This window comes from Castor canadensis, chromosome 1, assembly GCF_047511655.1.
Source record: "Castor canadensis chromosome 1, mCasCan1.hap1v2, whole genome shotgun sequence".
NCBI lineage: Eukaryota > Metazoa > Chordata > Mammalia > Rodentia > Castoridae > Castor > Castor canadensis.
The window spans coordinates 42,656,420-42,681,753 of record NC_133386.1 but is presented as its reverse complement, the minus strand read 5'-3'; the positions used below and the strand labels follow the sequence as shown (position 1 = coordinate 42,681,753).

Genomic DNA, 25,334 nt, shown 5'->3' with positions numbered 1-25,334 from the left:
ATATGGAGAAGAAGTCAGAGATAATTTCTGAGTGGACAATTGAGTGATAGGAAGAATGGTGACATTCACTAAAACATAATAAACAGGAGAAAAAGGAGCTGGTTGGATTGTGCAAAGTGTGTGTGGGGGGCTGGGGGGTTACAGTCAAGTCAATTTAGTAATTTTATGATGTGTACAGTGCAAGACAATCTGAAATAAAGTACATTATTCAGAAGAGGGGTCAAGCAGAGTACACTGACAATAATTGCAGCCCTTTATGTGGATGAAATTTGGTAGTGTGATTATTAGATCATTACATGAGAGGATGAAGAGGGACAAGAATGCTTTCCAGACCTTATTAGCATTTGAGAAGCATGCATAAGAAGGAAGAGTCCTTGACAGAATCTCATGACTTTATAGAGAATTTAAGAGAATCAGGAGAGACTAGAGATACCTCATAATTTAGTTTTCTGTATACTTGTATAAAACTAGTACAAAGAGTAGATTGAATATTCTCATACTGAAGAACTCCCTAACTTAAATCTCCTTAGTGGTCCTTAGTCTAAGATCTCATAGTGGTGCACAAAAAATGATCAGTGATTGTAAGACCTGTGACTCAGAAAGCAAAGTTTCATTTGTTATATGATTTAAACATGGGATTAATATTTCTTATTTTTATGTTCAGCATTCTACTTAATTTTATTAGCAAGGAGTTAGCAGCTAAACTCAGATAAGTGATGTTGGCAATAATGGCACCAGTAGGTTTAGGTTCTTACTGCACCCTTAAGCTTCTGTTTCCCCAGATCACCGTCCTGCCTCAAGTCTAGCTTGAATCCTCCTTCTGCCTCAACCTCCAATCAGCATGAACCATAAGATCCTAACCAATCAGATCATGCCGAGTCTCACTGAGAGGTATTTAAGCCCCTGCCCCTCTCTCTCTCGCTCTGTTGGCTCTCTCCCTCTCCCACCCCGCAATAAAGAATCTCTTGGCCAGATCACTACTCTCTGCATGGTCTCTTTAGGGCCTACACTTGGTGCCATGACTTGGATCGGGTCTCCCTACTAATCCTGGTGGAACCCTGATTACAACTCACCCCACAACCACCCCAAGGGCATTACTGGCCAGGACTCATCCTCCCAATTGCCCTTGCTCACATCCAACAATGGACATCCTTTGATGAGTCCACCTACCCTTCTTGGGCTCCCCTTGTGGTCTCTCCCTTCGGTGCCTCTGGGGTTTAAACATTCCCCCTTTTTGGCTATCTCTGGGACTCAGACGGTAGAGGGGGGTTCCCTTCCCTCCATCCGGCTTGAGTCTATTTTTGTCATCAGTCTTGGAGACTGCCCATCCACAAAGCCTGGTGCTGGGTGACCCACAGCCTCTGGGCCCCAGGGGCCCTACAAGCCACTTGAACACAGTGACAACTGCTTCTCATGCACCTTGTACCATTCTGAGGATATTCAAGCCACATGGGGATGCCCTGCAATTCCATATATCCTTCCAACTGGTTCCCACCATGGGGGCCACCTCCTCTTTGCCATCTGACTCCCCACTCAGATGCCTCCTCAATAATTTAGACACCTTGGGTTTGAACCCAGATATGAAACCAAAAATTTAGTCCTCTTTTGCATTCAAATCTGGCCCACTTATCCTTTAGGCAACCAAAGTCACTGGCCCCTTTTCGGGTTTTTAGATCCCAACCTTTTACAGGACATATAACTACTGTGAGTGATCAGGATGATGTGGAGAGATTCCATATGTCCAAGCTTTTCATACCTCCGCCTAAATCTGGTTCTCTGCAGCACTTGCAAACCAAAACATGTACTTCAAACCCTCCCTCTATTCTTTCTGTTCCCCTGTAAACCAGTTTCTAAATCAGCCAATTCCTCTCCAAAACCTCCTCCTTCCCAATGTAAACATAATTCTTGCTTACCATACCTATCTCCTCCTATCTTCCTGAAAAACTTTCCCCATCATGGAGTTAAGCAAGCTACTCCTTGCCAACTCTGGCTTCAAGGTGGTTCCAGCTCTGGGAGAGCTCATGCTCCCTTCCTGTGGGCTGAGACAAAGCCCTGGATTTATTCGGGTACGCCTCATGCTACATTGGTGGAGTCCTGTTTGATTATGGCATCTGATGACTGCTTCTTTCCCCACCCCCACTCCCATCTAATATCCCTTTTTCCTGAGACAGTGACTGGAGAGTGGAGGTTTCGTTTTGCTGAAAGCATGCCAGTACCAATAAATGGGAGCAATCTAGAGGCACAGGTGATGGCTAATCCCATAGGCGTGTGTCATGCCTCCAGGCTCCGCCTTCCCCTCCCTTACCTAAGATGTCAGCACACCTTTTCTGCCTCCTCCATGGTCTCACCATGTGTCCTTTGTCTCTGTCTGCCTTCCCCTCCTTGGGCTTACTGGGACCCTGCCTCCCATGAAAAACTTGTACCTTGGTACTTTATGACTTAAGTTATTCCAACTAGTTTGCCAGGCCTCTCAGAGTAAAGTAACTTTGAATCAGCTGCTTTACAAAAGCACTTACAAAAAACTGCAGCTGCCACACTCACACTGTAACTCTACCCCCACAAGGGGAGGAAGGAAAGCAAACAGGCGCAACTGTGCACAGGATGCTGGCTTCTGGACACAGCAAAAATGCCTGCCATAGCTAAGAAAATCCATAAAGAGGACCCAGCACATCCTGGGTCACCAGCCACACATGGCGATGGCTGCAGCCCGCCGCCACTTCTCCTAGAATAAACGCACACAGAGTACACAGGAAGGGGGGAGGAGCGACAGGCCACAGGATCAGGCCTAGGCAGTCAGGGTCATTTGTCTCAGGTGTGTGTGGAGGGAGTGGCATCTTGCACAAGTCCTGCTCCTAACCCTACCTTACACCTCAGGGCATCAGACCCAGACCTTGTAAGCCAATTGTTAGCTGAAGGTTATAATTCCAGAAATAACAAAATAGACATTACTGTGGTCTATAAACTTCTCATTTAGAATTTTCTATACCTTTGGCCTCAACATAAATTTTTCCCTCCAAATATTAACACTAGTTGTCCCGTATGGTACTGTTATTGGCTTGAAATGCCCTCTGAATGCCCTTCTCTAACTTTACAAATGACTTCTTTGTTAAAAAGGTAGACTTTATTAAAGAGGCTGCCTGCTGTTAGCTAAAAGACAGGATCCTAATGTTTTGTTCTTTCTAGATGGGATCTGCATCTTCCAGTCTTCTGGCTGGTAGATGTTGGAAGCTTTGTACTGAGGTTGGCCTCAGCATGCCTTGGGTGACCAAGAGAAGTGGCCTTCACAGGGTTCCTTAAATTACAATAACATACTCTAATTAGACCTTTTCTATAAAAGTAAAAAAGTAAACTGAGGTCCCCTATACAAATTTCTACCTTCTAAGCCACTCCAATATTCAGAACCTCTTAACGAGTGCTTCCCTCTTCAACAGGCAATGGTAGGAAGAGGGGAAGTCTTATGTCCCCTTCCAGTTATTAGATCTAAGGGATATTTAAAAACATCTAAACAGCTGTACTGATGCCCAGACAAATACATTCAAGCCTTTATCTCTGTGATCCAAACCTTTCAACTGACATGAAAGGATATTATGTTTCTACTAGACCAGACTCTTTTCTCATTAGAAAAGCAATGGGTTCTGGCCAAGTTCACTCAGGTTGGAAATGATTATATGACTCAAGCAGTAGAGTGCCGCTTTACAAGCATAAAGTCCTGAGTTCAAGCCTAGTACAGCCAAAGTAAAAATAATAATAATAATATTTGGGGCTGAGGATGTAGCTCAATGGGAGAATGTCTGCCCAGCATGTGCAAAGCCCTGGGTTCAATTCCCCAGCATTACTAAAAAAATAAAAAAATGGTAAAGAAGAAAAGTGGCATTAATGTCACTTCAGCCATCTCATAGTAGAAAAACATAGTTTAACCTAGACCAGATCCCTCATTCTTCAAGTGAAGAAACTGAGGCCCACAACAGTTCAAAGATCTGCTCTCCAGAGTGTCAGGTGTCAATATGAAATAACAACTTTACTTTACAGCAACAACCTAAAAAAAAAAAATCCTCTTACCTTTCTACAACATCTTAAGGATGCTATCAGAAAGTAAACCAGGGTGGACTCAGAGTCACAGGTGAGAGAGGTTCTCCTCAAAGATAAATTTCTAACAGTCAGCCCCAGATATTTGTAAAAAACTCAGACTGTGGCTGAAGGGAAAAGTCATTGAGCCAAGTAATACAGCTAGCCATGTCTGTGTTTATAGCTATGTCTGTTGTCTGGGACATTACTAATAGGAGAGAAAAAGATAAGAGACACCATGGCCTCATTGCTGCTCTCAGAGAGGGCCCCACCCTACTGGGGCCTGTATCCTGAACCTCCTACCATGGTGGGCAGGAGGGGCACTTCTGCAGAGAATGCTTAAGGGTGGACAGCCCGGGAGAGAGCCTTGCCCTGAACCGGGACTCTGCCCTCTACAAGGATAACCACTGGAGGTCTAAGTGCCCGCATCACCAGATGGAAGGTGAGGTGCCACCTTCTATGGATTGATGGGTCCCAGTCTCCTGTCTCACACTCCACTTCTTGGCATCAATGTTGAGGAGCCATAATGTCAGAAAAACAAAAGGCCATTTTCCTCCTAGACAGTGGAGCCCATTTCCCTGCTTTATCTTTTTCTCCTGGTCCCCAGTCCAATGACAGAAGTTATCATTTGGGGCAAATCTGGCCAGCCCCTAGAGTGCTAGTTTACCTGGCCTCTGGCCTGCTCTTGGGGAGACCTCCTCTTCTGTCACTCTTTCCTCATAATACCTAAAACTCCAGTGTCCCTGCTGGGACAAGATTTACTATCTCATTTAAAAGCTCAAATTCTCCTCCCCCCAGGCAGCTATCTCTGCTGCCCCCTCCTTCAGGAACAAAGAGATTTCACAGTGTGGACTGATGAGATGAGTGTAGGGTGAGCCAGGACGGCCCTCCCTATTCAAAAAAAACTCAAAAATCCCTCACAGTTTCCACACTTAAAACAATATCCCTCAAGCCTGAGAGATGATGAGGCCTATGCCTATCATAAATTCCTTAAAACAATAAGGGCTACTAATTAGTTGCTTCAGCCCTTATAATAAATTAAAAATTCTTATAAAAGTTAATTTTAAAATGCAAGTTATGAAGTAAACAACTGGAAAGGATATAGATAGGTAATAAATGTATTTTTTGAGAAGTTAAAGGAAAAATGGAATGCTTTTTTAGATGAGAAGGGATTTTGTAAAGAAGGGTTTGTCCTAAAGATTGTTTCAAATAGGAAGGATAAGGACAAACCATCAAAGGGTTTAGTATGTTGTATGAAGGTCTGAGTAAGTTTGAAAAGTGTATAATAAAAGCTTTGGTGTGTGATAAAGTTAAAGTTGAATATAATCTAAGAGTTGCCTAGAAGACTTTTAGGGTCATGTCAAACTAAAATCAAATCTTCTATGTCTATGAAATAACAAGGTTATCTTAATATTGTTCTGCTCTGAGTAACAGCTACAAAAATCCATTACAGAGAAAGATTTTATCAAAGAAATTATTTGTGTTTTCTGCTTATCTTGTCAGGATTTAAGTACTACTAAATCAGAGTTTATTTACATATTTGCTTATGTGTCTTAAATGACCACCTTGTAACAGTGTTATGTGATAATTTATCTAAATATGGTACAAACATTTAAAAGTTCAAAAGTATCAATTTATATAAAATAATAAGCTAAAGCTCTCTTTTATCCAAGAGTGTTACATTTAAATCCTGACAGCCCCTGCCTCCCACAGGTCACCTACCTACGTGTGGCCTTAAAGGGACAGACTCACTCCCTGAGTCATAAATGCATCAACCCAATCTTCTGTTTCCCAACCCCTACACCACAAGACAGCTTACAGCTTTCCTGGCAGTTATAGGATTTTGCAGAATTTAGATCTCTAGGTATGCAGTCTGTGAGCAGACACCTTTTATGCTCCTCCTAATATTCCTATTTGGGTCTTAGATAATGTATGGCCACTCATTTCTCTTAGAAAACTTGCCTCCAACAGACTCTGCTCCTCTGGCTGACTACCTGCCTTCTCAGGGAACTTCTCAGAGAGCATGCAAACCAGATCCTGCCCCACCCTATAACAATTTCTATTAAACCAGGGCATCTTGAGTTCCAAGATGGCGCTAGAGGGAGGAAGCCGAAAGCGAGCATCCTATAGTGAAATCTTGGAGAGATGCTGGAGACACACTTTGCAGGCATAATCACTGAGAAGAGGCAAAACTTTGACCCCTCCACACCTCCAACCAGCGTAGAGAATCTCCACTTCACATTAAACAGAAAAACAAGGAGGGTCCCCGGGCTGCCAGTTGCCCGCGCTCAGATGGCTTGGAAAGACGCAGACAAGGTGAGTTTTGCGGTACTGCGGTACTCCCACAGACAACCCTGGGCCAGAGCAGCATAGCCCCCTGGACAGACTGACTTCCACCCGGGAAAAAAAGAAAAACTGACTAATAAGCAATAAGAACAATAAAGACACATGGGAAAGAGGGTGGGGCACACTGTGCACCAAAGATTAGGGGAAAGGAATCCTTCCCGGAACAGTAAATAAACAAGTCGGGTGGGCCGGAGAGGCTCTGGTGGGAGGGGGGGCACGCACCCAGCAACCAAGAGTGGGAAAGCTTGTGAGAGTGGCAGAGGGAGGAAAACTCCACAGGAGAGGAGGGAAGACCCACTTCCCACTTGAGCTGTAAACAAACATGGCGGCTGGCAGGAGCAGCAGCACCGCCCAGTAATCAGGAGCAGGAAAGCTTGTAAAAGTGGTGGTGGGAGGCAAACTACACAGGAGAGGGGGGAAGACCCACTTCCCACATGAACTGTAAATAAACACACAGGCCTGAGAAAATGAATGCAGTGTCACCTTTCCCAGTGAGCTTGGAAAGGGAAAAGCTTGTAGCAGAGGCTCACACACAGGAGAACTCTGAGGAAACAAAGCCTGCAGGGCCAGGTGAGTGCTAAGCTCACCCCTGAGATCTGCATAAATAACGTCTCCAGCAACAGCAGGCTGACAGCAGCGGGCAGGCAAGCCCAGCCACAGATACCATTCTCAGAACAGTCTCCAGACTCTTTTCTTTTCTTTTTGCCCCTACCCTTGATGAGAGAACAACCAAATTACACATGCATGCTGAAAAACATACTGAAACTGTATTGCATTTGAACTTGGGACACTTGGTGGGTTTTGTGTGGGTGTGTGTGTGTGTGTGTGTGTGTAGTTTTGTTCTACTTTATGCATCCCCTTTGATGAAACAACTACAGAACAACTTCTGAGGCACCATCTCCAGGACTGGAGACTGAGACAGACACCCAAATTATTAAGACTGAAACTTCATTGCATTTGAACTTGGAAGTTTTTTTGTTTTTTGGTTTTTTGGGTTTTTTTAATTTTCTATTTTTCATTTTATCTTAATTTATTTTTACATATAGATATTTTTTTCATTTACTTATTTTTTATTTTTATTCTTTTCTTTATTTTTTTTAGTTTTAATTTTCAATCCTCTCTCTGTCTCTCTAATGTCTGTACAGCTTACTGTCAATTAGTACACTAATGCACGCTGTTTATACCTTTGAAATTTTCTTGTCTGATTCCCTGTTCTGTTTTCTCCTTCTTGCCTGTTTATTTGTTTTTCCCTCTTCTTTAACTTCTTGCTTCCATCTCCTCTCACCCTTCCATTCCAAATATTACCATTGTTATTATTACAAGCTAGAAAATACTTAATTGCACACAGTTCAGGGACAGTAACAACACCAAAGACGATGACGGGAAGACAGAAAAAACAGGGAAAACAGTTTCCCCACAGCAAAAAAATTAGTACAGGAACCAGAGGGAAATGAAGAAAACAGATACTCAGATCCGGACTCCAACAAAATGAAGATAAACTATGCCAAAGGACCCAATGAAGCCCACAAGAATAATTTAAAAGAAGACATATTACAGGTACTCAATGAGAATGTTATAGAGACGATACTGGATATGGTCAACCAAAATGTACAGGAGACACTCAAGAAATTACAAGACAACAAAAATAGAGAATTTGAAAAAGCAAAAGAAGAAATAAAGGAAACCATAGAAGCACTGTAGAAACACCAAAGTGAAACAGAGAACACGATGAATAAACAGATAAATGAACTCAGGACAAAAATAGACAACATTAAAGAGGAAACCACCCAGGATATGGAAAACATCAAAAAAAAGAATGAAACAGAACTGCAAAAGAAAACGGAAGGCCAATCCAGCAGAATAGAACAAACAGAAGACAGAATCTCAGAACTTGAAGATGAAATGGTAATTAAAGAAAAAAACCAAAGAACTATTAATTAAACAACTCAAGATCTGTGAAAAGAAAATACAAGAGCTCACTGACTCCATCAAAAGACCAAATTTGAGAATCATGGGCATCGAAGAAGGAGAAGAGGTCATCCAAACAAAAAAATCAATAAAGAAATCCAAGATATAAAATATACACTAGATCAAATGGACCTAGTTGATGTCTACAGAACATTTCATCCAACTTCTACACAATATACATTCTTCTCAGCAGCCCATGGAACTTTCTCCAAAATAGATCATATCCTAGGGCATAAAGCAAGTCTCAGCAAATATAAGAAAATAGAAATTATACCATGCATACTATCTGATCACAATGCAGTAAAAGTAGAACTCAACAACAAAAGTAATGACAAAAAACATGCAAACAGCTAGAAACTAAATAACTCACTACTTAAGAATGGATCATCAATAAAATAAAAAAGGAAACTAAAAAGTTCCTGAAGGTCAATGAAAATGAAAACACAACCTACCAAAACCTATGGGACACAGCTAAGGCAGTCCTGAGAGGAAAGTTTATAGCCATGAGTGCATATATTAAAAAGACTGAGAGATCCCAAATCAATGACCCAATGCTACATCTCAAACTCCTGGAAAAACAAGAACAAGCTAGTCCCAAAACAAATAGAAGGAGAGAAATAATAAAAATAAGAGCTGAAATCAATGAAATAGAAACCAAAAAAAACATACAAAGAATTAATGAAACAAAAAGTTGGTTCTTTGAAAAAATAAACAAGATCGATACACCCCTGGCAAATCTGACTAAAATGAGAGAAAAAAATCCAAATTAGTAGAATCAGGAATGCAAAAGGGGAGATAACAACAAATACCATGGAAGTCCAGGAAATCATCAGAGACTACTTTGAGAACCTATATTCAAATAAATTTGAAAATCTTAAAGAAATGGACAGATTTCTAGATACATATGATCATCCAAAACTGAACCAAGAGGAAATTAAGCACCTGAATAGATCTATAACACAAAATTAAATTGAAGCAGCAATCAAGAATCTCCCCAAAAAGAAAAGTGCAGGACCTGATGGATTCTCTGCTGAATTCTATCAGGCCTTTAAAGAAGAACTGATACCAACTCTCCTTAAACTGTTCCACGAAATAGAACGGGAAAGAAAACTGCCTAACACATTTTATGAAGCCAGTATTACACTTTTCCCAAAACCAGGCAAAGACACCTCCAAAAAGGAGAACTATAGGCCAATCTCCTTAATGAACATTGATGCAAAAATCCTCAACAAAATAATGGCAAACTGAAAAGATTATGCACCATGACCAAGTAGGCTTCATCCCAGGGATGCAGGGGTGGTTCAACATACGAAAATCAATAAATGGAATAAACCACATTTACAGAAGCAAAGACAAAAACCACTTGATCATCTCAATAGATGTAGAAAAAGCCTTTGATAAGATTCAACACCATTTCATGATAAAAGCTCTAAGAAAACTAGGAATAGAAGGAAAGTACCTCAACATTATAAAAGCTATATATGACAAAGCTACAGCCAGCATTATACTTAATGGAGAAAAACTGAAACCATTCCCTCTAAAATAAGGAGCCAGCAAGGATGCCCACTATCTCCACTCCTATTCAACATAGTACTGGAATTCCTAGCCAGAGCAATTAGGCAAGAAGAAGGAATAAAAGGAATATAAATAGGTAAAGAAATTGTCAAAATATCCCTATTTGCAGATGACATGATCCTATACCTTAAAGACCCAAAAAACTCTACTGAGAAGCTTCTAGACATCATCAATAGCTATAGCAAGGTAGCAAGATATAAAATCAACATAGAAAAATCATTAGCATTTCTATACACTAACAATGAGCAAACGGAAAAAGAATGTATGAAAACAATTCCATTTACAATAGCCTCAAAAAAAATCAAATACGTAGGTGAAACCTAACAAAAGATGTGAATGACCTCTACAAGGAAAACTATAAACTTCTGAAGAAAGAGATTGAGGAAGACTATAGAAGTGGAGAGATCTCCCATGCTCATGGACTGGTAGAATCAACATAGTAAAAATGTCAATACTCCCAAAAGTAATCTACATGTTTAATGCAATTCCCATCAAAAATCTACCATGAAATTTATATGGGAACACAAGAGGCCACGAATAGCCAAGACAATACTCAGTCAAAAGAACAATGCAGGAGGTATCACAATACCTGACTTCAAACTGTATAACAAAGCAATAACAATAAAAACAGCATGGTACTGGCACAAAAACAGACATGAAGACCAGTGGAACAGAATAGATGACCCAGATATGAAGCCAAACAACTATAACCAACTTGTCTTTGACAAAGGAGCTAAAAATATACGATGGAGAAATAGCAGCCTCTTCAACAAAAACTGCTGGGAAAACTGGTTAGCAGTCTGCAAAAAACTGAAACTAGATCCATGTAGACCAACCTATACCAATATTAACTCAAAATGGATTAAGGATCTTAATATCAGACCACAAACTCTAAAGCTGATACAGGAAAGAGTAAGAAATACTCTGGAATTAGTAGGTATAGGTAAGAACTTTCTCAATGAAACCCCAGCAGCACAGCAACTAAGAGATAGCATAGATAAATGGGACCTCATAAAGCTAAAAAGCTTCTGTACATCAAAAGAAATGGTCTCTAAACTGAAGAGAACACCCACAGAGTGGGAGAATATATTTGCCAACTATACATCAGACAAAGGACTGATAACCAGAATATATAGGAAACTTAAAAAACGAAATTCTCCCAAAACTAATGAACCAATAAAGAACTGGGCAAGTGAACTAAACAGAACTTTCTCAAAAGAAGAAATTCAAATACCCAAAACACACATGAAAAAATGCTCACCATCTCTAGCAATAAAGGAAATGCAAATTAAAACCACACTAAGATTCCACCTCACCCCTGTTAGAATAGCCATCATTAGCAACACCACCAACAACAGATGTTGGCGAGGATGCCGGGAAAAAGGAACCCTCTTACACTGTTGGTGGAAATGTAAACTAGTACAACCACTCTGGAAAAAAATTTGGAGGCTACTTAAAAAGCTAGACATTGATCTACCATTTGATCCAGCAATACCACTCTTGGGGATATACCCAAAAGATTGTGACACAGGTTACTCCAGAGGCACCTGCACACCCATGTTTATTGCGGCACTATTCACAATAGCCAAGTTATGGAAACAGCCAAGATGCCCCACCACCGATGAATGGATTAAGAAAATGTGGTATCTATACACAATGGAATTTTATGCAGCCATGAAGAAGAACGAAATGTTATCATTCTCTGGTAAATGGATGGAATTGGAAAACATCATTCTGAGTGAGGTTAGCCTGGCCCAAAAGACCAAAAATTGTATGTTCTCCCTCATATGTGGACATGAGATCAAGGGAAAACACAACAAGGGGATTGGACTTTGAGCACATGATAAAAGCGAGAGCACACAAGGGAGGGGAGAGGATAGGTAAGACACCTAAAAAACTAGCTAGCATTTGTTGCCCTTAATGCAGAGAAACTATAGCAGATACCTTAAAAGCAACTGAGGCCAATAGGAAAAGGGGACCAGGAACTAGAGAAAAGGTTAGATCAAAAAGAATTAATCTAGAAGGTAACACACATGCACAGGAAATTAATGTGAGTTAACTCCCTGTATAGCTATCCTTATCTCAACCAGCAAAAACCCTTGTTCCTTCCTATTATTGCTTATACTGTCTCTACAACAAAATTAGAAATAAGGGCAAAATAATTTCTGCTGGGTATTGAGGGGGTAGGGGGAGAGGGAGGGGGCAGAGTGGGTGGTAAGGGAGGGGGTAGCAGGGGGGAGAAATGACCCAAGCCTTGTATGCACATATGAATAATAAAGCAATAAAAGAAAGAAATAGTGATATAGGATGAGTGAATTTCCAGGCAATCTAGAAATTTGTAAACAGATCCTGAGGTAAAATAAAGCTTGAAAAAACTTTAAGAAAAACCAGGGCATCTTGTTCTCCAAAAATGATCTTCTATCCTCTCCATTGGGACTTCGATGGACCAGCCCTCATCTGGTCATTCTCATGACACCCACTGCTGTCAAGCTCAATGGGATCCCCCAATGGTCGAACCTCTCAAGAAACAATTAGAAAAATGGAGAAGAGAATTGGAGGTCTCTTGAAATTGTGTAGGGAACAACATTTCACAGTGGTTCTCCTGGCCAATGCCCATCCTAATGCCTACATTTCTTGCTCTTCTTTTCTTAAGCTTCCTCTCTTGAATCATACTACATGTCTGCTATTGCTAATCAAAAATTTAACCAGTTGTACCTCTAGGGATACCAACCTCTCCAAAACCATCTAGAGGACTGCTATGAGGGCCCCCACCAGGACACAGGAACCTGAGGATCCTGCCCCATACAACACTCCCTTCCAGCATATCTCGTTGCTTGGGTCTTAACCTTCCTTGGGCCTATATTCATGCTGATTGCCTTTTGCACCCTCCTACCTTGTCTGTTAAAGTTTCTACAAACCCAGGACAACAAAATCTCTAACCAAACCTTTAACCAGCTTCTCCTACAAGGATACCAACCCCTGATAGCACAACCAGAGGACACCTATAATGGACCCTACCAGGGCACCAGGTTACATCAAGACCCCCTTACAGGATGCCTGCTACAATTCCTCAACTCCCTACTATGAGGATAGTTGGCTGATACCCACCATGAGGAGGTCAGAGGATTGGCTCAAGACTTTTTATGACCTGTGGCTGCAAGGGACCTTCATCAACTTCAGGGAAGAAGAAATTTTCATTTTCAGAGCCTGGGTGTATGCCATCATGAGACTCACCAGTCCAACATTATTTGCCAACTAACCCTCCCTTCCCCTATGCCACCCCTTGCCAGCTCAAAGAAGTCAGAGTGAACACAACACCCCCCTTCCTTAACAAACAAAAAAGGGAGGAATGTTGGCAATCATGGTGCCAATAGGTTTAGGTTCTTACTGCACCCTTAAGCTTCTGTTTCCCAGGGTCACGGTCCTGCCTCAAGTCTAGCTTGAATTCTCCATATGCCCCAACCTCCAATCAGCATGAACCATAAGATCCTAACCAATCAGATCATGCTGAGTCTCACTGAGGGGTATTTAAGCCCCTGCACCTCTCTCTCTCTCTCTCTCTCTCTCTCTCTCTCTCGGCTCTCTCCCTCTCCCACCTGGCAATAAAGAATCTCTTGGCCAGATCACTCCTCTCCACGTGGTCACTTTGGGGCCTACAAGTGACATTTTTGATGAAAACTTCTGCTAGATACCACTTATATTATTTGCTCATTTTCAACATTTATTCAGTTAGATAGCATCTAAGGTTTTTATTGTATTCTTACTAAATTTGAATGTACTCTGTGACATTAAATAAGGTATTGCAATCAGTAACACTTTTTTTTAAATAGTTGGAAGATGTGTAGCCTGACATAAATATAGACTCCCTTGTCACAGCATTCATTCAGTAAATATGGCTGAACATTTCTTCAGTTGTTTAAAAACTATTCTTATTTTCAAAATGCATAATTCCTGTATTATTTTAGTTGATTATAATTTGGTGTTTCAGTGAATTGAGACTAAAATTCATTATGCTTCATTGTTTCACTGTAAAGTGTAGCTACTCTGAGGGCATAAACAGACATGCCATATTCAACTGAAAAGTGTGCTGCTGGAATGATCTTCCTGAAGTGATCACAGTATTTGTAAGCATGGATTTACAAAAGATTGATCTTGAAAAGTTCAGATATGTGTGAAAGCAAATGTCAGCATCCTGATGCAAAAGCCTCCATTACTGACATAGCATTTATTTTGACATCAGAGTTGAGGAAGAATACTATATGCTCAAATGTCATGAACTTCTGACTAACTCCAATCAAGAATAACATGTCACATAAATCAAGAGTATTTGCTTTTCTACGAGAAAAGTAAATTTCCCAACTTTTTGGAATTCTTACTTTTCTAGATAGGCCCATTCCTATACTTGCTAACTGAAAATGAAGACATACCTATAAAATACACTTTGAATGATTGGAAATTAAAAAGAAAAACAAGATTGAACTAATATGCAATATATGAATAACATAGGATAAAAAAAGTGGAAAACCAGATAAAACAAGTTGGAAGTGAGCTATGAGTTGTGATTTTGGGAAATATTTGAAAATCAAATTTTATTAATAGGAAGTAGAAAATAAAATATGTACTGAGCAGTTAAATACTTTAAAATAATTTCCTCCAGGCTGTATACTTAAAGTTTTATAATACAAAATTATTATTAATTGTTATCTTGAATGGGTCTTATGCTCTAAAGAGAAAGTGTTCAATTGTCTTTTTTCCCTGAGAATAAAGAGGCATTTAATCCAGCTATAGATACCACTGAGTAAATTGTTAAAATAAGTAGGATTAAGGCCAAGCAGGGTGGCTCATGTCTGTAATCCTAGCTATTCAGGAGGTAGAGTTTGGGAGGATGGCAGTGCCAGACCAGCCAGAGTAAAATGTTAGGGAAACCCCATCTCAACAAACAAGCTAGGTGTGTGGTCACAGCTAGTGGGGAGGAAGAGGTAGGAGAATAACAGAAAAATAACTAAAACTAAAAAAAAGGACTAGGGATGGGGCTTATATGGTAGAGTGCTTCTCTAGCAAGTCCCAGTACCACCAAAATAACTAACTAACTAATGTAAAATAAATGAATAAAATAAAAATAAAGATAATCTAGATTGTACCAAAGACACAATCTCTGCTCCTCTGAAAAGGAGGATGATGTAAAGAATGGAGGTGTGGCAGGTGGGGAGGATAAACCAAGTGAGTGATTTTGAGAGAAGGACCACCCTCAAAGAGTAGAAAGCCAAGTATTAATGATGTGTTGCCTGCCCTGAACACCACCATATGCTAACTTGGTTGACCACCTACAAGGCAGTGGACAAAGGGAATAACTTTGCAGTGGAACTAACTCTAGAGTGGTGTCTGCTTTATTATCATGAAAACAACTATAAGCAATAAACTTCATTAGTGCACACATGAAGACTAGTGACTGAATGAGAGCTGGCAGAATTTGGAAGGGAGATAAAACCTGGGGCTATGAAAAGTATGAAGTAAGCTCTGCCCTAGTACATTGTAGCTTCACCCTGAGAGAAGCTGCAGTCATGGCAGTGAGGGAAGATACCAGGTACTAAAGTTGTAGTAGTAAAACATGCTGTATTCCAGGCCAGCAGCACTGGAGAGGGCTATTGAGATTCATGTTTTTGTCTTCAATGTAAGAGAATTTGCCTACTCAGTTTTACACAGATTTTCTTTGTTGTTTTTTTTTCCTCCCCTAGAAAACTCTACTTTTAGATTTTAAATTTAAGACCATGACTGTATACTCATGTATGTGTGTGTGTGTGTACACACATTTGTATATTCCATAGATGTTTATAAATACATATAAAAATATATAACTAAAATCTGAAATATTTAAAATCTAACATATCTAAAGACAAATCAAAAAGTTATGTGTATCATAATTTTAAAATAACATATAATTTAAAACAGTCTAAATTTAGAAAATAAAGCAGCTACAATAACATTATAAAACTTAAATATATTCAGAAACTATAGACTCCATTGTCTTACTATATAGATTTAGTAATCAAGGCATAGTAGTATCAATAACATTAAGGAAACAGGACAGAGAAATTAAAAGTAGACAATCAATGAAAATCAATGATTTTCAACAAAGATGCAAGGAAATTTAATTGGAATGGAAAATTATTTCAACAAATGGTACTCCAATAGTTGGCTACATAGATGGAAATGAATATTAACATGACCCTCAAGACATATAAAAAAATAACTGAAAATGAATCATAGTCTCAAATGTAAAATCTAAATAAATTATGCATATTATTATATTTATTGTTAGGTCCCTAGCATTCTTAGGGCGGACGGAAGGTCCTGGAGCTAGCACTGAAACCAGACTCCCCTGATTTATGACCACTTGCTAAACTCCCCTAATTGTTTCCTTGCTTGTTTCTCTGCTTACAAAACTCAGGAACTTCCAGTTACTCAACTAGCCAGGCATGCCGACCTGTTCCATCTGGTGGTCACAGATAATCAGAGACCAGAGACTCTCTCCTTCCTGCATGTCTTGGCCCCTCCTATAAAGCCCAATACCCAATTCAGACACACCATTGCACCCTGAACCTGAGGGTCAGCCCAGCAGTCTGTAATAAATCTTTCTTTTTCACATGTGGCGTGGTCTTTATTCAGCAGTACCTTACTTACATCTGGTGCTGAAACACCAATTTCTTGGAACTCTTAAATTTCTAGATAGGCCCATTCCTATACTTGCTAATTGCAAATGAAGGCATACCCATAAAATAGACTTTGAATGATTGGAAATTAAAAAGAAAAACAAGATTGAACTGATATGCAATATAAGAATAACATAGGATAAAAGAAGAGTGGAAAACCAGATAAAACAGCAACCCAGAGCTGCTCCCTTGGCCTTTGTGTCCTGCCCTCTCCCAGACCCAGACTGCTGAATTGATCCCATGTGCCTCCAGACTGTGGATTTCAGACCATACTTCCTTGCTGGCTTTCCCATCCATCATTAGTTTCTCTCTTCCACTGCTCTCCACCTGACCTACTCCACAGACTTAGTAAGTGTCACTCTCCTGCCAGGGCTACCTGCTTTGCCTGGTCTGGAAGTCATAGCTACATCAGGTACACCTCTCCCGCCCACTGGGAGAGGGGACACCATTTAGCACGGGGACACCTGGATAACCGGTTGGGATATTCTCTGTTGGACGGCAACCCAGGCCAGGGATGTCCAACCTTGGTAACCTATTTGGGTGACACTCCTCCTCTCTCTCACTCTCTCACTCTCTCTCTCTCTTGCTCTCCCTCCCTGTTTTCCTTTCCTCTGCCCAGGGTAAGAGCTCGACAGCCCCTCCAGCTTACTTTGACCAAACAGAAACCAGATGATTCTGCTTTCGTTGCTTGAGTCACATAAGGGAGGCTAGATCTTGACCTAGATCTATATTGGCCTGAAGAGTAAACTTGCCAAGGCACCTGCCTCTCTCTCTCTCTTCTCTCTCTCTCTCTCTCTCTCTCTCTCTCTCTCTCTCTCTCTCTCTTTCTACATTATGGGGACCACACAGTCTACATTAGACACACCCACTGGGATGCCTTCTATGCACCCTCCCCCTTGGTCTCCAAGATGCTACATAATCTAAGTGACTAATTTTCACATAATTCTAGATATTGACAATTTCTGCCATTGCAGTGGCAAGTGATCTGAAATTCCATTCATCCAAGCTTTCCTTTCTCTCTGCTTTTGACCCTCCCTGCTCCAATCTTGTAATGCCATTCAAATCTTCCTTGCCAGCGACAAACCCCTCTCAAAGTCTATGTTTCTCCCTCCCACTGAACTCCTCTCCAGAAAACTCTTCTCTTACTTGTGACCTCACAGGCTCTGTCTGCCTGCCTCCCAACTCCTCTCACCAGTCCTCTACATCAATCTCTTCTCCCACCTTATCCTCCCATGACTCAGATCCCCCTTTCTTCCACCCCTGCTGGCTCTCCCAAACATCTGCCACCCTATTCCCCTTCTATGGTAATCACAATTGACCCTGAGCCATCAGCTCCTCAGGAACCAACACTGCCAGCCTTACCCTCAGCCCCTGCTACACCCTCACCCTTCTTTCCCTACTTGCATTCCATACCTGCTCTCATACCTCCTCCCAAGCACACCCAGCCCATCTATAAGCACTCTGGGAGGTGGCAGGAGCTGATGGCATTAGCAGAGCCCATGTGCCCTTTTCCATGAGTGACCTTTCTCAAATTGAAAAGAGACTTAACTCCTTCTCAAATGACTCAGCCTCTTATATTAAAAAATTTAAATACCTAACCCAAGCATATGATATGATTTGGCATGAGACCCATCTTCCAAGGATGGAATAATTATTTTCAACTCTCATTTTATTTCCCAATCCTTCCCTGATATTCAAAGAAAACTTAAACAGGCAGAGGATGGCCCTCAAACCCCCCAGGGATTTGAGGGATTAAATGGCATTTAAGGTATTTAATAACAGAGATGAGGCTTGAGACCAGTGAAAGGCCCAGCTCTTGGCGGCTGCCCTGAGGCCACCTCGTCCAACTTCAAGATGGTCCAGACAACAACTCTTCCAGGGGCCTGCTTCAAATGCAACCAGATGGGACACTGGGTAAAAAACTGCCCTTCACCTCACCCACTGCCAGGACCCTGTCCACAATGTGGCCAAAGTGGACACTGGAAAGACACCTGCCCATGTTTGTCTCTGCAAGGTAGGTCAGTCTCCCATTTCCACTCTCAACAGAGTGAAGGCCTCATGGACCTCTTGGGCCTGGCAGCAGAAGACTGATGCAGCCCTGGGACCTCAGCCCCCATCAAGATCACCCTGAAGGAGCCCAGGGTAACCATCCAAGTAGCAGGTAGGCCTCAATCACCTACTTGGTGCTACCTGACTTCTTGGGTAAACTTTATCCTTCACAGATCTCCATGGTGGGGGTGGATGGTCTCCTTCACCAGCCAAAAATGAATGACAGTTTTATTTAAAATTAAAATTCTTATAAAAGTTAATTTTAAAATACAAGCTAAAAAGTAAACTACTGGAAAGGATATAGATAGGTAAACTTCAATGTGTGACAAAGTTAAATTTGACTATAATCTAAAAGTTGCCAAAAAGATTTTTTAAGGTCATGTCAAACTAAAGTCAAATTTTCTATGTCTATAAAATAACAAGGTTATCTTAATATTGTTCTGCTCTGAGTAATAGCTACAAAGAAATCCTGTTATATTTTATCAAAGAAATTATTTGTGTTTTCTGCTGATCTTGTCAAGCTTTAAGTACTACTAAATCAGAGTTCATTTACATATATGCTCATGTGTCTTAAATGACTATCTTGTAATAGTGTGGTGTCTATAATTTACTTAAATATGGTACAAACCTTTACAAAGTTAAAAATGTAGATTCATATAAAATAATGAGCTAAATCTCCCTTTTATCCAAAAGTATTACATTTAACCAAAATCCTGACAATCAGCCCCTGCTTCCCATAGATCACCTACCTCGGTGTATTCTTAAAGGGACAGACTCCCCAAAGCCCTTCCTTCTTGAGCCCCTTTGAATTAATGTATGGCCACCCATTTCTCTTGGGAAACTTGCTTCCAACAGACTCTGCTCCTCTAGCTGACTATCTTATCTTAACCTCCTTTGGGAACTTCTCAGAGAGCATGTGGACCAGATCCTGCCCCACGCTATAACAATTTCAATTAAACCATGGATCTTGTTCTCCTAAAGGATCTTCGACCCTCTCTCCATTGGGACCTCAGTGGACCAGCCCTCCTCTGGTCATCCTCACAACACCCACCGCTGTCAAGGTCAATGGGATAACCCAGTGGAGGCACCTTTCAAGGATAAAACATTGCCTACCAACTTCAGACTCTTCAACTACAAGAAAGGATGAGTACTCTTGAGTACTGCTGGGTCCCACGTGGCTACACCTCTCCTGCAAACTCTCTCCCATTCCTGCATAAGCTCTTAGTCTTCATTTGTCTCTCAATCTGCTTTCCCTTTACAGCCCAGAAATCCTCCTCTTGTGACCCATGCATGTGCATTGTGAGGGCAGGACTTATTGTTACTAAGACTTTACTGTTCCACACTTACTATTCCTGTGCAGCTCTGTTATCAGGTCATCCACTCATAATCACACCATCTATCAAGTGTGCTCCCATGATAATCAATTTACCTGCTTCAACCCCACTTATTGTCCTGTGGAGCAATGGTTAGAACTCAGGAGTGGCCACGTCGCTGGGAACATTGTTATTCGAACCCAGGTGTTTGATCCTGAAAAACCAGTGTCATTATTGTTTGATGCATGTGTGGCCATAGACAAACTAGGTGGAGGTACAGGCTGTGGCTGTGGGGGCCTGGGTTGGGAAAGGACCTATACATCAAATGAAAAATATATGTGTTGGGGAGACAACTCTTGGCCATCTAATAATGAGGGTTATCATTTTTGCCCTTATTGGAGCTGCATTTCATGGGCCACATGGCACGGGGCTACACACTTAGCCCTCCTTCAAAAGGGCACTACTACCCTTAACTGCAATCAAGGCACCTGCAACCCTGTAAATTTCACTGTACTTAAGCCATCTGATTGGACACAGGGACAGATAATTAGCATAAGGATAGATGACCAAGGCTTTCACTCCAGGACCCTGTTATACCTTAAGTTAACAACTGTCACCCATGAGAGTTCCTCATGCCAGGTCTTCCACTACTTTTATGAGGAAATGCCAGATAAATTTCCCATTTCTGTTTCAACTAAAAACTTGTTCCTCACACTGTCCGAATCTATAGCCCAGACACTAAATGTCACTTCGTGCTATGTGTGCGGGGAACCAACATGGGAGACCACTGGCCCTGGGAGGAAAGGGAGTTAGACCCATGAGTGCCAGGGACCTAACATTTATTATTAGATATATTATAAATCTTCCAGGAGAAAACAACAGAGAAAGTTATTTAGAAATTTGAAATGGAAATAGCTCTCATATAAGACAAAAAAATGAATGATAGAGGAGTAAAAAATAATAAATTAGTACTTATCAAGATGTAAAATTTAATCCTTAAAGCCAGCACTAATCAACTAAAAAGCCAAACAAGGAATCTGATAAAATATTTGTAATATATATATATATTTCAAAAGCTTATGTCCATAATATGTATAAAATTCTTGCAATTCAATAATATGCAAGTAGTAAGAAATATGAATTTAATAAAAGCAGAAAAAATCTTCAACAAATTTTCACAAAAGAAAGTGTACAAAAGATGAATACATGAGATGCTCTATAGTTTTCTTCATAATAATGTAAATTATTATCACAACATATGGCCAATTTTAAAATTGGCCATCTGTCCTAAATGGATCAATTTAAAAATTCTAGCTGTACTTATTGTTGATGAGCATATGGAACAAGTGAGATTATCCACGAACTGTTTAGAATCCTACTGCTGAGGATGCTAAAAGGTTTAAGGATGGTAGAAAACTCGGGCAGTTCCTTCCAATGGTAAATATGTATCATGTATATAATGCAGCCATTGTAATCATAGTTATTTACCCAAAAGAAATGAGGGTGAATATTTGTACAAATACCCAAAATACGTGTTGACACAATATTCTATAGTGTATTAGGTATTTACCCTTGCTATCACAAGAGTAAAACATACCTTGGAAATGTGGTTCATTGCTGGGGCCCAGAATTTGAAAAGAATATAGCATACTGCTAGCCTATGAAAAGTTAAAATTCAAATTTTGAAATATGGTTTCTACTGAATGCACGTTCTTTCTTTGAAGCATTTTAGAGTAAAAAATCTCAGATTAAGACATCAAAAACTGGGGATCATCTGTGATTGAGAAGGGAGAAATAAGGAACTGGAAACAATGCAGGGATGCAGAGTAAGTATTCTTATTCTGTCCTTATGCAGTGTTTTCCCATTCACTCAGAATTTGAAGGGCCTTACCCTGCAACATGCCTTTATTATATCAAATAGATTTTAATGTAACTGAAATAAGTGCTTAAAATCTGCTTTTTCTTTTTATTTAATTTATTTTTTTGGTGGCACTGGAGTTTGAACTCAAGGCCTCACCACTTGAGCCACTCCATCCACCCCAAATCTGCTTTTTTCTGAGGAGAACTGATTCCTTAGTTGGATACACAAATTAACTGAAAGCAGGATAAAAGCTAGACATCTCAGTCTCCATTTTTATCTCTGTGTTTTTGCTCTGAACCATTCTCTCCTGCTGCCATATTGGAGTCCAGGAAGGACAGGACCGACTGATAACACAAGAGATAGAGATGAAGGAGACTTCCCCCAAGAAAAAGAATAGCAGAGCCTCCACAAGGCGCACCACCTGCCAGGCAGTAATGGCTCACATTATAACAAGACTCCACCTGACCAATCCAGAGGCAATGAACTGCCAGACCACCTGCAACCACCTCTAATCACTGGAACACACATGTGACTGGGGCTGTTTAGAAATTATGCATACCTTGCTGTAAATTCTTATTTCTATTTAAACCTAAAGCAAATGTCTGTTCTGGGAAGACGGGTTGAAATGCAACTTTTCCTTTTCCCATAGCTTCCTGTACCATGTAATAAACTTCCTTTCTTTGTCTATCACCATCATTCATCTTGTTATTTGGTGTTTTCGGATGAGTGACTGGACCTGACCTATGGAACCCAGGAGTTTGGCCCTGAGGCATAAAATGTCCTATAACAGAATTAAATTTTGGTGTATTCCAGTGAGCATTTGATGATCATTTCTTAATAGTGTTTCTTGGTACTTAAGAAAAATTAGAAGAAGTGAATGGACAAATAGGTATATGTCTCTTTGGGGAATATACCTTGAAAAACTATCTTGAAACTTGCATATCCAAAATGTAAATGGTTATGCTGATACACTTGAGAGACAAGTATGAATAAAAAGGATCTTGGCACTAAACTCAAAACCAATTAAAATGACTTACCAAAAATAAAGTATTAAGCCATCAGTAAGTCTTAGAATTTAAGGGCAGGGATGGGAAGTAAAAGAATACTAAATTGGAGCAACATGGAGATAATTTTGTATTTTCATTTTGAAGCAAAAAAGCTAATAATTGACCTCTGGTATCCATTATCATCAATTAGATTTGATAATAGCCTCCCTGTGTTATGCAGAGCAAGCTTTCAGCTAAAGCACCATTCCCTAGCTTCTCTTGCTATTAGTTGTGGTTAATCAATTATCAGTCAAATAATTATTGGTAGAAGGGATGTGTTGCACTTTCAAGAGACACTTAAAAAAAAAAGAGAAGCACCCAATTTCCACCTGAATTCTTTATGCTTTATGCTTTTTTATGGACTAGAAGCTTATATAGTGCTTATATAGTGTTTGTGAAATAATTCTTAGCACGCAGACAAAAACACCACAGGGAATGGTAAAGCAACAGACAGAAGGATTCCTTCGACAGTGATCACATTGAGCAAAACTACCATACTAAGTCTTGGAACTCTACACATTAAGGTAAGAGAAAGACAAAAACATTCTTTAAAAAGTTGCAGTATTTTAGAATCTAATTGTCAGTGAAAGACACAGGATATTTCTTTAAAACTTGTGGAAAACTTGCTCATGAAGTAAGTGCACCTTGCCATCACTTTATTTATCTCCCTATATGGCAGGAAAAATATCATGACAAACGAAAGATAAAGTGATATAGTTAAATAAGCATATATTTTCCAAAATAATGAGAGGAAAGAGAAAAAATATGGTGTCATTTGGAATGGAGATAATTACACATAACCATAACAATTGAGGAAACTGCAACAGTTGTAAACCTACATCTAAAATGAGAGAGAGAGAGAGAGAGTGACAGAGGAGAGAGAGGAAGAGAAAGAGAGAGAGAGGGGAGAGAGAGAGCATCTGCTTGCAGCTTTGGAGAGCTACCCAGTCTACAAGGTCATCATGGAGAGGTTATCCTAAAATCTCCAATTTGCTTTATCCACAGGTTATTTAACCATTTTGCCGCTTAACTAGAGGCAGAGTGCCAAGGGAAATTACAGCATACCTTTTCAACCTGACTAGCCTGAAAGGATAACATTGTAGTCTACAGTTGTCAAAAAAAAAAAAAAGCCAAAGTGAAAAGACCAAGTTCTCAACAACAAAAAGGAACATTAAGCATACCATATTTAGGTTTTCCCTCAAAGTATTTTCTGTATTCCAAAGATCCCCAGATCAAGTAAATAAGTAGAAAAATGGGTTAATTGAACTGTCTTGAAATTAGAAATTTCTGTTCACCAAATAGCATAAGTGGTGACAAGATAGCACTGGAGAAAGAAAAGATAGTTTCAATAAATACAACCAAGACAAACATTCAGACTATAAAGGAGAATGTCAGCAACCAATAAGAAAGGCACATTTAACCAATAAAAAAGGGGGCAAATGATTTGAACAAGAACTTCGCAAAGCATTTCCAAATTCCAAACATTCTTAATGAAAATCAGATGAACAAATTGAAATCATGAATTAAAACAAAAATGACACTAAAATATCTTTTCTCTCCCCACCTCTCAAATATAGGTAAAGTAAAATAATTAGTATTAGTTATATGAAGCAACAGAAAATACTGTATTTGAGGATCATAAACTGATACAAATGCTTTGGAAAAAGAAATGTTATTAGGCAGAGGTTGCATACATATCTTTACCAAAAGATACAAATAAGAATTAACAAGATCATTTATAAAGCTGTATATGTTTTTGCCAAAGCCAGGAAACAACCCAAATATTGTTCAGTAATGCATTCACTATATAAATTGTGGTATTTTCATGCAATAAAATACAGTTCAGCAGAACTGCTATAGTATGAACATTGATGAATCTCAAAAACATAGTGATTGTGAAAAGACATTACACAAAAAGAACACATACTGTTTTCTCCATTAATGAGACAGTAACTTTCTGCATAACCTATCATTGTGCTGTGAATTTAAAGTTTTCCAATCTGACTCTTTGAAACACAAACTCATAAACCCAGCCCATACGTGACCTCATGATTCTGCTTTTCCTGGCATCAAATAATTTCTTCGTATCAGATCAATTTCTTGATCAGTTCTTTTTCCTTTGTGTTTTTGTTCTTAAATTGGGTTTTATTGTTTGTTTTTTATGTGATAGAGTCTTGTTATGTAGCCCGTGTTGGTCTGGAACTTGCTATGTAGTGCAGGGTGGGTGGACTGGAATTCCTGCCTCTGCCTCCCAAGTGCTGGGATTATAGGAGTGAGTCCACCACGCCTGATTTCTTGATCAGTTCTTAGTTGAAGACTCAAAGAAGACCCTCTGCAAATTCATGAAGCTCCCCATTGTCTTGCAAGTTCTGGCTACCTTCATCTACCCATACAGTCAGCT

At 39.9% G+C, this 25,334-nt stretch overlaps 1 long non-coding RNA gene across 7 annotated transcripts in view; it reads left to right on the top strand.

Annotated features, from left to right (window-relative positions):
* The window catches only part of LOC141423977 (uncharacterized), a 233,855-nt gene that overhangs the window by 194,474 nt on the left and 14,047 nt on the right, over positions 1 to 25,334 (top strand). For 4 of the 7 annotated variants that reach the window (XR_012448744.1, XR_012448750.1, XR_012448745.1 and 1 more), the window contains 2 exons: positions 18,711 to 18,825; positions 19,695 to 23,457. This is a non-coding gene — a long non-coding RNA (uncharacterized lncRNA). Of the gene's footprint in view, positions 1 to 5,153; positions 6,382 to 18,710; positions 18,826 to 19,694; positions 23,458 to 25,334 lie in introns of those variants that run through there. The other 3 variants (XR_012448743.1, XR_012448751.1, XR_012448754.1) reach the window with 3 other exon arrangements.